Below are 11318 nucleotides of genomic sequence, written 5' to 3' on the forward strand. Positions count from 1 at the left end.
TCAGAGTCTCATCAGCGCTGCAGCTAATTAGCTTCTGCTGCTGTTAACGGGGGAAAGTCTGGAGCAGCGAGAGGCCGAGTTCACATTGCAGGAGTCAAGACTTTATTCTGAAAGGTTCCATGTTACTAAAAGACTTAAAACCATTAGAAACTGATGGTAATATGCAGGGTAATGATCAAATGTGGAGACTGGGTGAATAATTTGGACTTAAGTTTAAGTCTGGACTCTGAAAACAAACATCAGCATCACAAACGTTTCCACCAGAAAGAAAAACAGACCAAAATAAAAGCCTCTGATTGTAAATTTTATTGTTACAAGCTCCTACACTCAAACTGTATGACTGTGTTATCATTTATTTACAAAAAAACTTTACATTTTCATATCTCTGTACAAAATTTCAGTCCAATAATGTATTTTAAAATGTCAAATGCAAAAGTATTTGTACAATCTGTAAACAGGAAACAGTCCAGATGAGGAAGAACAAACTGAAATGAGCTGAAACTCTGAAGGTGCCAACGTGCAACACAAAACCAAACAAAACCATTAAACCCACTATGAACAGAAACTGGAAACCAGACTGACTCTTCATGCAGAGATGTCACAGCAACGAAGCAGCAACAAAATAAAACACATTGGAAGAGGAAAAGTAAAAACTAACACAAACCGCTGAGTTGTTTTAAATCATTAAACATTAAAAATACAGCTGTTTGTCAGTCATGTCTTTAAGATCAAACATTAAACATGTTAAATATAAATCTATTATTGCTGCTTTAGCCACAGAACAAACTGATATGATGTTAAAACCACGGTGATGGGAAAAATCTACCTTAAAAATCTTAAAAATAAAGATTAAGATACTGAATACTGAGGATGTAAATTACACTTTACTGTATTGTCCATGTTAGTCTCTGTTTTCAAATCAGAATAAAATTAATTACTCGTTTAAATACTGTAAGACATTTTATGACACAAAAATAAATCATTTTCTATCATTCTATCAATCCAGAGCTTTATAAATAAAACCTGCAGGGAGTTATCATTGGACTTTTAATATTAGTCGATCAACTTCCTGCTGTTTGTTTTCCAACATGGCTTCCCCTAGGCAAAATACTCCAAAGTTTTTAAATACATGTTATACTGCTGAAGACGACGTTAACATAAACAAAACTGAGTTTAAATGTAACAGCAAGAGAATTTAAAATGTGGTAAGAGAACAAGGTCAGACCACAAACATTCATTTCTACACTGAGTTGTGTTTAATCGAGTCTTAAATGAACTGAAGTTTGCTGCGTTTCCGTCCTTTATTTTTTTTGGTTTTCTGTGAATTTTTTTTTATCTCTAACATCTGAATCGAATATATCAGAAACATCAGAGCAACGTGAGCGTTCTCTACAAATCAGAAACTCTGATAGGACATGAATGCAGCATCAAACCTACACTTCTCTATATTCACTCTTCGTTATTGTGAATCGTTTAACTTGTAACAGAAAAAAACAGATCTGAGCATTAGAACACTTTTTTTTAGCACCTTACTTTAACGCCCTAAAGGCAAGTGAGAGAATAATAATAATAATTATTATTATTATTATTTTGTCAGGATGAATGGTTTAAACTGAGGAGACTTGACTTAGTTAACTCAATATTTTCAGATTATTGAATTTTCTTTATTTTATCTTTTAACAATTACATCAATAACTGATGGACCAAAAATAAAAATACAGAAAGTATTTAAAGTAGTATTTAAAATATTTTTTATATATAACCTCACCTGACTCTTCCAGACAGCCTTTAACAATTAATGTTACATAACCTGCTAACACACAATATACGTACTTTTCCTTTAGAAGAAAGGAAGAAAATGTGACAAGTTGGTCCTGGTGCAGTTCAGCCCCTTGTGGCCAAACTGAGCATTACACTTAATTCACCTGTTTTTTATAGATTAAAAAAAGAGAGAAACACACTCTCTCTTGCCTTTCGGGGTTTCTGTACAGGTGGTATTTATCAATGAAAATAACTACCACTGTGTATTATTTTCAATTTTTGGTTGTCGATAACAAAACAACACTTTTCCCAGTATTTTACTTTGATGGTAACAAACTTTCAACAATTTCAATTTCCACAAATGTCAGTGCCTTTACAAAATAGAGTTTAAAATGAGCAAAATTCTGATTTATTTTAAAGGAGGGGAAGAATAAGTGAAGAAAACTAAGACTTTTGTTGCGAATTTGATGATAATATTTGATTTCTTGCTGCTACAACCAGATTTGATTTGATTTGTTGGTCCTAAACAACCTGTGAAATCACAAATCTTCAGATGCTACGTTACTTGTGATTACCTGTGGATTCAGGATGTTGTAGAGAAGCAGACCAGCTCTGTAACTCCACCTTGACTGGAGGAGCTGATGCTACATGACGCTACAGACGGTAAAACTGGACGTGACGCTGTTGTGATAAGTTAAGCGAATGTGAGACGACCAGAGACCAGAGTCAGTACCTCAGTGCGTGGAGTCCGACGGTCTCTGCAGCCGTCGTTCTGCTGCCGACGCTAACGTTTCTCGTCGCAGGTTCACGGGGTCGGAGGTCAAAGTCTCGCCGTCCAAGGCGTCTGGGTTTTCCGTGTTGGACCTGGAGTTCCTGGACAGATAGTCCCTGCAAAGGAGAGGAAAGACCACAGGTAAGAGACGACACTGATGGGCTTCAGGACATTATCTCCTGTTGTCCTCATAAATTCAATGTCAGTTTTTTTGTTTCCAACTTGAACGGATCCCAAAACCAAGGCCTGTTTTCATATTGTTATTTTTATTATAGTCCGACAACAATCCTCTTAAACAAAGCCTTTAAGGTTTAACTAACAAATTAATAAACCAAAGCTACAGCGCTCATCATAAACACAACTGAGAGTCTTTTGGAAACAAAACAAGAAACTTATCAATCACATGAAACATTAATAAAACACATTAATAAAAAAATATACAATATTAGATTATTTAGTGCAGACAGTTTTCCCAAAATGTAACTTGTACGAATACAAAAGGCACCGAGCTGAGAGAGTAAAGTAATTCCAGCCAACTGATTTTTGTGGAGAAGGATGTGATCAACAGAAGTCTTAACAATCAATAATCGTTCATCAATTAATTATGCCCATCCAGAGACTGAACCATTCAAAGTTTGTACTTCAGCTTATTGATTTCCTATAAGGCTTTAAATGTGGAAAAGAAGTGCAAAATCCCTGAACCAGAGTGAAGTTATGAACCCATTTCTTTGCAGCCAGATGATCTTTATTTTATCTTCAAATTCAGTCTGTTATTAATGCTGCTAATATCTGAGGTCTCTATCAGTGATGGACATGAAGACATTAGGAATATAACCAGGTGTAGGAACGTGAAAATGTCTGTGGAGAGAACTGAATCTGGTCATTTAGGTTGGAAAAAAGTTAGGAAAAACACTTTTCCACATATTAATGCCAAAACAAACACAGAGAGTAAAAATTTAAATTCACAGGCGTCAGATTTGGGACCGAAACATTATAAATTATTCTATCAAGTCAGGAAAACCCCATGAAAAAATAATAATATAGCATAAAAAAAAGGTTTAAAAAATGTGACAATTTAATTTCTGTTGCACTTTAAAAACAAGAGCTGAGAGCTGCTTTTAAAGTGAGAAAAATAAGATATATATTCAGCTTATAAACTATAAAAATAACAATATAAAACAATAAAACAGTAAAGTGACAAATACTGAGAAATAAAGTAGTAAAAGGAGGCGACGGTGAATAAAATAAAGTGAAATAAAAAGTAAATGGCCACAGACGCCGTCAGAAGACATAAAGCTGAAGTGAAAACTTAAATAAAACTGAGCAGGATGTTTCACGCTGTGATGGATTATCTCACTGCAGTGCGTCGAATCTCTAAGTTTATTTTAACTGCGCACAGTGAAGTGAAACCAACAGCTGCCTGGGAGGAGAGAGATAAATCTAAAAACGGCTGCTATGATTAAAAAACTCTCGGCAGTGATGTAAAGTGCAGGTGACTGAGAGTAAATGGGCTTAAAACATGAAGACATCACTGGCGTCTTTTTAAAAAAACTCCACATCAGTGTTGGAGCTAATTAACAGCAGCTGTGAACAGAGAAGCTGCAGGTTAGAGCCAGTTAAACATCATGGAAAATATTTTTCAAACTGCCCTGAGGAGAAAAGGTCAGTGTGTTTTACAGCAGCATATACACTAATCAGGCACAGAAACATCATTATATATCACCACCAGACTCCATTGACAAAAACAGGAATTTTAGTGAGCAGAACACAGGAGCTGCTAAGGGATCAGTCTGTTAGCTTGTTTGTGTTATTGTGTGACTTTCAGTGGTGGAAGAAGTAATCAGATACTTTACATAAGTAAAAGTACCACACAGTAACACAGACAAACTAACAGATGGAGGCAGTGGTATTCCAGCAGCTCCCCATAAAATTCCAGTTTTTCTCAATGGAGTCTGGTACTGATGTAAAACAATGTTCCTGGTTGAACATTGTTTCAGTACCTTCGTGCTCGCCGCAGCAGCTCCTCCTTCCTCTGCAGCAGCATCTTCTGTCGCTCCTCCACCGTCGCACAAAACTGAACTTCCACGTTCCGCTCGTCGTCGTCCATCTTGTCCTCCACGGTGACCTGCTTCTGCACCTCCTCGTTCTCCTCCTCCTCTTCCTCTTCATCTTCTTCCTCGTCCTCTGTCTCCTCCTCCTCATCCTCCTCCTCCTCCTCTTCCTCCTCGCTGCTGGCTCCACCCTCGTCCTCAGGTGGAGGAGTCACCTGTATGACCGGGTGCTCCGCAGCCTGATGGAAAACATTAACAGTAAAACTCCCTGATATTTGACATCCATCTGTGGATTTCTGTTTGAGTCCTGTGGACTGACCGGTGGTGGTGGGGTGGCAGCAGGGGTCTGGATTCGTCCCTCCAGGATGTTGTCGGTGGTGACCTCCAGGGATCGAGTGATCTCCAGGTCCTGCAGGATGAGCTGGAGGGGAACCTGAGGAAACATCTCCTGGATCTGCTGAGCCTGAGACGCCGAAAGAGAGAGACCAGAGTTCAATCTGTTTCTGACGTCACGACCGATGAAAATCCTGTTTCCTGGTCCAACTTCTCAGAGTCTGTTTTCAAGATGCTACATCTTCATGTTTCAGTTGTCAGTCCTTTTCTGCACTGCATAGCTAAGGTGAATAAAGCTGGTCTTAGCTAGCTAGCTATCTTCGGCAAGCTAACGTGAAAACAGACAACCTTAGCTAGGTATTTTTGGGGAGGACAGAAAAGGACTCACGACCAAAACACGGAAGATGTGGGTTCATAGCAAGAGACAAACTTCCGGCTTATATCAGGGTTACCTGCTTTTACTACTGGGTGCTACCATTAGCTAGGTTAGCTAGTTAACATTAGCACCTGCTGGTAAAAGCAGGTACCCCTGACATAGTTGACCTAGCTAAACTTGCTCTCAAATATAAGCTGTGGGTTTGCAGGGTGTTTCTTGCTATGAGCCCTCATCTTCATGTTTCAGTTGTCAGTTCTTTCCTGTGCTGCCCAAATATAGCGAAAATAGCTAGCTAAGGTCGTCTACTTTCAGCTTAGCTTAGACTAGCTTTATTGTCTTAGCTGAGCAGCACCGAAAAGGACTGACAACTGAAACATGAAGATGTGGCCTCATAGCAAGGAACATAATATAAAACCCAGTGCTCATAACAGGGGTACCTGCTTTTACTGCTGGGTGCTAACATTAGCTTGCTAACCTAGCTAACGTTAGCAACAGCAGCCGTTTCGTCTTCTCTTCCTCGTCACAGTGAAAGCAGCAGAATGACACTGAATAGTGTTTTGGACTCAGGATTTTCGTGGTGTTTCCGTCGTGTTTACTGACCATGGGGTTGAGCTGAGATGGGTTGGCCGGAGCGATGCCCAGAAAGTTGGTTGTGGCCATAACTTCCACAGAGAAACTGGGCAGCCAGCTGGCGATACGAGACCTAGGAACACAGAGAGGTCAAAGGTCAGGGGACGACTGACACTTATAAACTTGGTAAGAGATATGGTTTGGCAAGATACATCGTTTTAACTGCGTCACCGTCGAAGTGGAAGAAGTGGTTTGAGCTGGTTGAGGTGCGGCCGAGCATCAACTCCAGCTCCGGCTGCCATGTTGTCGGGCACGGCCTCCCTCGCCTCCCTCTCCCCTTGACCCCCTTCTCCTCCCTCTCCGATGTTCAGGGACATCCGACACGTTGGACATGACGTGTCCTGCTCGAGCCAGGAGCGCAGACACGAGCTGAGGACGCACAAAAAACACACTCAGCGTCAACACAACAACAACACAATCTGTTTTTTATTCAGCTTCGGCTGGGGAGATAATTCCTGTTATTATACTGTATCTCCTCATTGTGTTAGTCGGTCTTTACTGTATCTCATTATTGTAATGATTTCCCCCTGCGGCATTTATTCTGCCATTATTTAAACTCATCATTATGTTTCCCCAGTGGTGTTTATTTATTCATTAGTCTAACTCATCATTATAATGTTTCCCAGCAGCATTTAGCTCTGTTAACTAACCTAATGTACCCGCAAATTGTAATTACCACATTTCCCAGAGCACATGAAGGCAGCAGTCAGTCAGCCTCGGAGCCACGTCGACATTTTTTAAGTTAAATTTCTAAATTGCAGCAGAGTTTTAAGTGTGTGTGCAGTTGTGAGCAGCAACTAAAGCTCCACTAATCAATATTTTATCCATAACAATCAATCCTAATGAAAAGGGAATTCTCTCCAGAGGTTTTTAAACTGCTTTTAGCTCCTAGTTTGGTTCAGTTTGTGTGAACACTGGACTCGTTGCTGACTTCTTCTTTATGCCGACCTGTGGAAGAGATGTCCGCAGGGCAGTTTCCGAGCTGAACTCATCACGTCCCAGCAGATCGCACAGTCGTCGTTATTGGCGGCCAGTTCGTCTGCAGACGCCACAGAAAACCTGAGAGAGAGAGGGAGAGAACACAGCATCAGTTTGGTTGTTATTTCTAGATGCTGCTGCTGCAGGTTTATAGTTGCATGTTGCTGATTTGGTGGATCAGGTGATATATAGAGATGTTATTTCACTCTGTCTGACTTCCTGCGATACGACCGGGTCTCCATGTTGCGGAGAACTCGCAGGTAGTTGTGGTGGCGGCGGATTCTCTTCTGAACCTCCTGAATGAGGAAGCGAAGCTGCATGAAGATGACCAGACTCGCCATGGACAACCAGATGTTACTGAAGATCTGAGAGAGGAACAGAAAGGAGAGAAGAAGAAGGAATCGACACTCGATTAGAATAAAAACCGAGGACGACTGAGGAGACGCTCGATCTGATTCAGATCTTTCAAATCGAACTGACCAGCATGTGGATGTGATGCAGCAGGTCGAGGCCCAGCAGCAGCAGCTCCATCAGCAGGTCAGTGTAGTAAACGTAGGAGGATTTGTTCTCCCAGCTGCCCTCCTGGTTCACGTCCCACAGGTGGATGGAGTACCTGCACGAACAATAACACTCAGTCACTCCCACATGAAGACACCTGCCCGGTCTACAACATGAACCACAGTAAATATTTAACCTACCGAAACATGACGTGTGTGGTCCTGACCGTCACCAACATGCACTGAAACACACACATAATTTAACATTTTAAAAAAAAACAAACAAAAAGTTAATAAAGACTGTTTACAGGTGTCTGAGAAATCTTCAAATGCAGTCTGGAAAGTTACGGATTTAAGGATTTAAAACAAATGAAGAAACAAAGCTGTCGTCTTTCTGAGCGCAGCTGATAAAACTTCAATTATGAAGAAGAAGTTTTGGGACGTTCTGTCTGATTGTGCCAAAAAAAAAAAAAAAAAAAAATTTAAAGCTTCACAGATTCAAACACAGACATCTGATGATTTGAAAAAGTTCCCTTCAAAACACTTCAGGGTTTAAATCTAATCTGTGTGCAATTAACGTCCAAAAACCTGTGTGTTAAACAGGGTACGCACTACTACACAATACTACGAAAATCAACCTGAATCCTCCTCCCGATTAAAGTCAGCAAACACTGATTATCTGACGGTTCTAACGATGATCTTGTCAGATTCTCCTTTGGTGTTCAGAGTGATGTTATCCTCCCTGATCTGCTCTGAAGACGATCAGAGCCGATAAATATTAAACATGTTAAATACAATCACAAATTGCACGCTCTCTGTGGATTGTCACATGGAACGGAACGATAGCGAATCAGGAAGCAGCTGACTGAAGACGGAAGCACAACAAACAAGAGACATTGTCCTGCCATGTTTGTTTCTTCTAAAGTCGGTTGTTGGTGGTGAATCTGTTAGTGTGTGGTGTGGCATAAAAAGCTATGTGATTTCAGGAAGTGTCCGATGAAGTGTTTCACCTCTGCGGCCATGAATGCGGCGGTGTGGCGTCCCTGGTTGCGAGCCAGGCGGCTGCAGAGCGTCGCCAGGCCGCCGCAGCACAACAGCAGCACCACGAGCAGCAGCAGCACCCGGGCGTGGCTGGACAGAGGAGTGGCCGGAGAGAAGGACAGCTGGAGGAACAGAGTACAGAGAATATATGGTACTTTTACTTATTTTAAAGTATAAAGTAAGTCACACAATAACACAAACAAACTAAGCAACTGAGGCAGCAGCTCCTGTGTTCTGCTCAGTAAAATTCCTGTTTTTCTCAGTGGAGTCTGGTAGAGATGTAAAGTGATGTTTCTGGATTTTACTTAATAAAAAGCTCTGTCTCTGTAGGAATCAGAGTTTAGTTGTAAACGTTACATATTCAAAGCGGTCCTTGCAGAGCTGAACCAGGAGATGGAGGAAGACCAGCACGGCGAACCAGAGCCACCACATCACCACCTCCTCCACCGTCTGGACGTTCAGGACGCCGAACACGAAGATGAACTTGTAGAAAATAAAGTTCCAGAACTTGTCTTTCAGGTGCTGCAGAAGAAAACGATGCATCTTTTAATAAATGTAACAGTAGTGTGACAACAGCAAAACACCACAAACAGAAACACTCGCGTGTTTTCACTGACGCGGAGCGGCCCGAACACAACGCACTGGATGAGTTTGGCGATCAGCAGCAAGACGCAGCAGGCGGTGTTCACCATCACCTGGACACAGAGACAGAACAACATGTCTGATAACGAGCTCACAGAGAACGAACGTCCAACTCCTGACATACGTTTAAATGAGTGGAAATAAGACGGTATAACAGACAACAACACTAAATCTCAGCCAGTCATTGTAATCACAGGAGAACTGTAAGGCAACCGATCAGTACATTTTACTAGTATGTTCTTTAGTTATTGATTGTTAAAGTGTGTAAAATGTCAGAGAAGAGAGAAAAACAACATATAAACTTATTCAAATTGCATCTGATGTCTCATCAAGAGTGAAAAAAACAAAAAAAAAATGAGTTTACTATCATAGAAAACGAGCAAATGTTCACATTTGAGAAGCTGGTAGCAAATAAAAATGTAAAATAATTAATCAATTATCAAAGTTGTTGCCAATTTATTATCTGTCAATCACCTAATCCATTATTCAGTGAATAATTTCAGTGCTACAGCACTGGTCGGTGTATGTATATGTGGAACACACAGCCCAACAACACATTTATTTGATCTGAGGCTTCATTAAGGTTAATGTGCCATGCTGCAGGTCAGTTCCCATCCACACCTTCCCACTGTGTTCATGTATACGCTCACCCAAACAAAGACACTGTCAGTCAGCAGGTACAGCAGCACATCCGCAGCCACGTCTCCATACCCCGCGCTCAGGTACTGCCCACCGTCCCTGATGTAGCGGCTGATCCTGGAGCCGTGGACCGGGTGACCGTGCGTCTCCTCCGAGCTGGACTGCGGGCGGAGTCGGAGGAGCAGACGGTCAGGACGGTCCCGGCCAGCAGAGCGGCACTCAGCGCCGTGTAGGTCTGTAGGCTGGGCCAGGGGAACCGCTCCAGGAACAAGAAAGGCATGATGGTGGGTGAAGTGACGGGCGGATAAACACTGACCACAGAGATTTATACTGTTACATAACACTGGACACGCTTTGTTTACACTAATTAACTGTCACATATTGATGTTATTCGCCTCTTTAGCAGCTAAACTGGTCGCTGGTTAAATAACCTGTAGTTTAGTGTGACAGTTTCTTTCCTACTCCGTCTCCTTTAACGTTATTTCCATGAACTCAGCTTTAAAACATTCAACGCCAACGTTACATTACAAGTAACGTTAGCTAGCTTACTAGCCAGCTAGCCTAGCAATAAACGGTCGCTCATTGTCGTCAGTCGGAGCTCGAAGACAAACGGGCACAACTGATATCTAATCAATACTCAATACTCATTTTTTAACTGCGCTGTCATGTTTTAAATCTTTCATTTATCTCGTTAAATAGCGACAGTCCCGTTAGCTTCGCTCCGCTTGTCACAGCTAGAAACGACAACACTGAAGACTTCCGGTCGGTGTTTTTCAGAATAAAACTGCTATCTCCTAAAGATGTTTCAAAACAAAATAAAGGCTTTTAAACATTTTCTTGCTTTTTCAAGACTCGACATTTACAACTAATACAACAACAGCACATAAGAAAAATACAGAAGACCGAAAATTACGCAGGCAACTTTTTATTTCTGTTTTTACGGTGTTTTTTTTTTCTCGTCTTACGTCTGTATTTTGTATCTATTAGTTTATCTTTTATCGTGAAGTAATTTGTGTTAATTTAAATGAACTTACTTAATTAAACTCAACCGTAAACTTAACCACAAAGTGCATTTGTTTTATTTATCTTATAGGTGAAAGTGCTTAACCGGAAATCGTATCGCTATTTGCTCCGTTAACTGAAAGTTCCGGTAGGAACCTTTCTCTGTCTCCTCCACAGATATAAAATGTCAGCTTTATATTATTTTAACCATCTTGTTGCATTTGTTTGATGAATTTTAAGAATTCAAATATTTTACATCATTATTTTTGTTTCCAGTCGCGTGTTTAAACTTTACAATTCAAGCCCCCACCCAACCGGCGGTAATATTTTGGTGACGGACCTCAGCGGCTTTAATCGAACACATGTGAACGATGGCTTCACCCACCCAGGAGACAACCCTGATCGGTCTGTGTGATGGAGAGCTCGACCCAAAGAGATACCAGTCCTCATATCTCACCAACAAAGTCGGGGCCCAGCCGGACTGGTTACCGGTCATCTCCCGGCAGTGTCCCCGCTGTAGGCGCTGCGGAGCCCCGTTAGCTCATGTGGCGCAGGTGTATTGCCCCCTGGATGCCTCCCCTACCACAGGAACCTCC

General features: G+C 41.4%; 1 pseudogene; it reads right to left on the reverse strand.

Moving 5' to 3' along the window:
• Nucleotides 1-291: 291 nt before the first annotated feature.
• LOC108891408 (E3 ubiquitin-protein ligase AMFR-like) lies at nucleotides 292-10281 on the reverse strand (annotated as a pseudogene).
• Nucleotides 10282-11318: the final 1037 nt, after the last annotated feature.

This window comes from Lates calcarifer, unplaced genomic scaffold (assembly GCF_001640805.2).
Source record: "Lates calcarifer isolate ASB-BC8 unplaced genomic scaffold, TLL_Latcal_v3 _unitig_1953_quiver_2140, whole genome shotgun sequence".
Classification (NCBI taxonomy): Eukaryota; Metazoa; Chordata; class Actinopteri; family Centropomidae; genus Lates; species Lates calcarifer.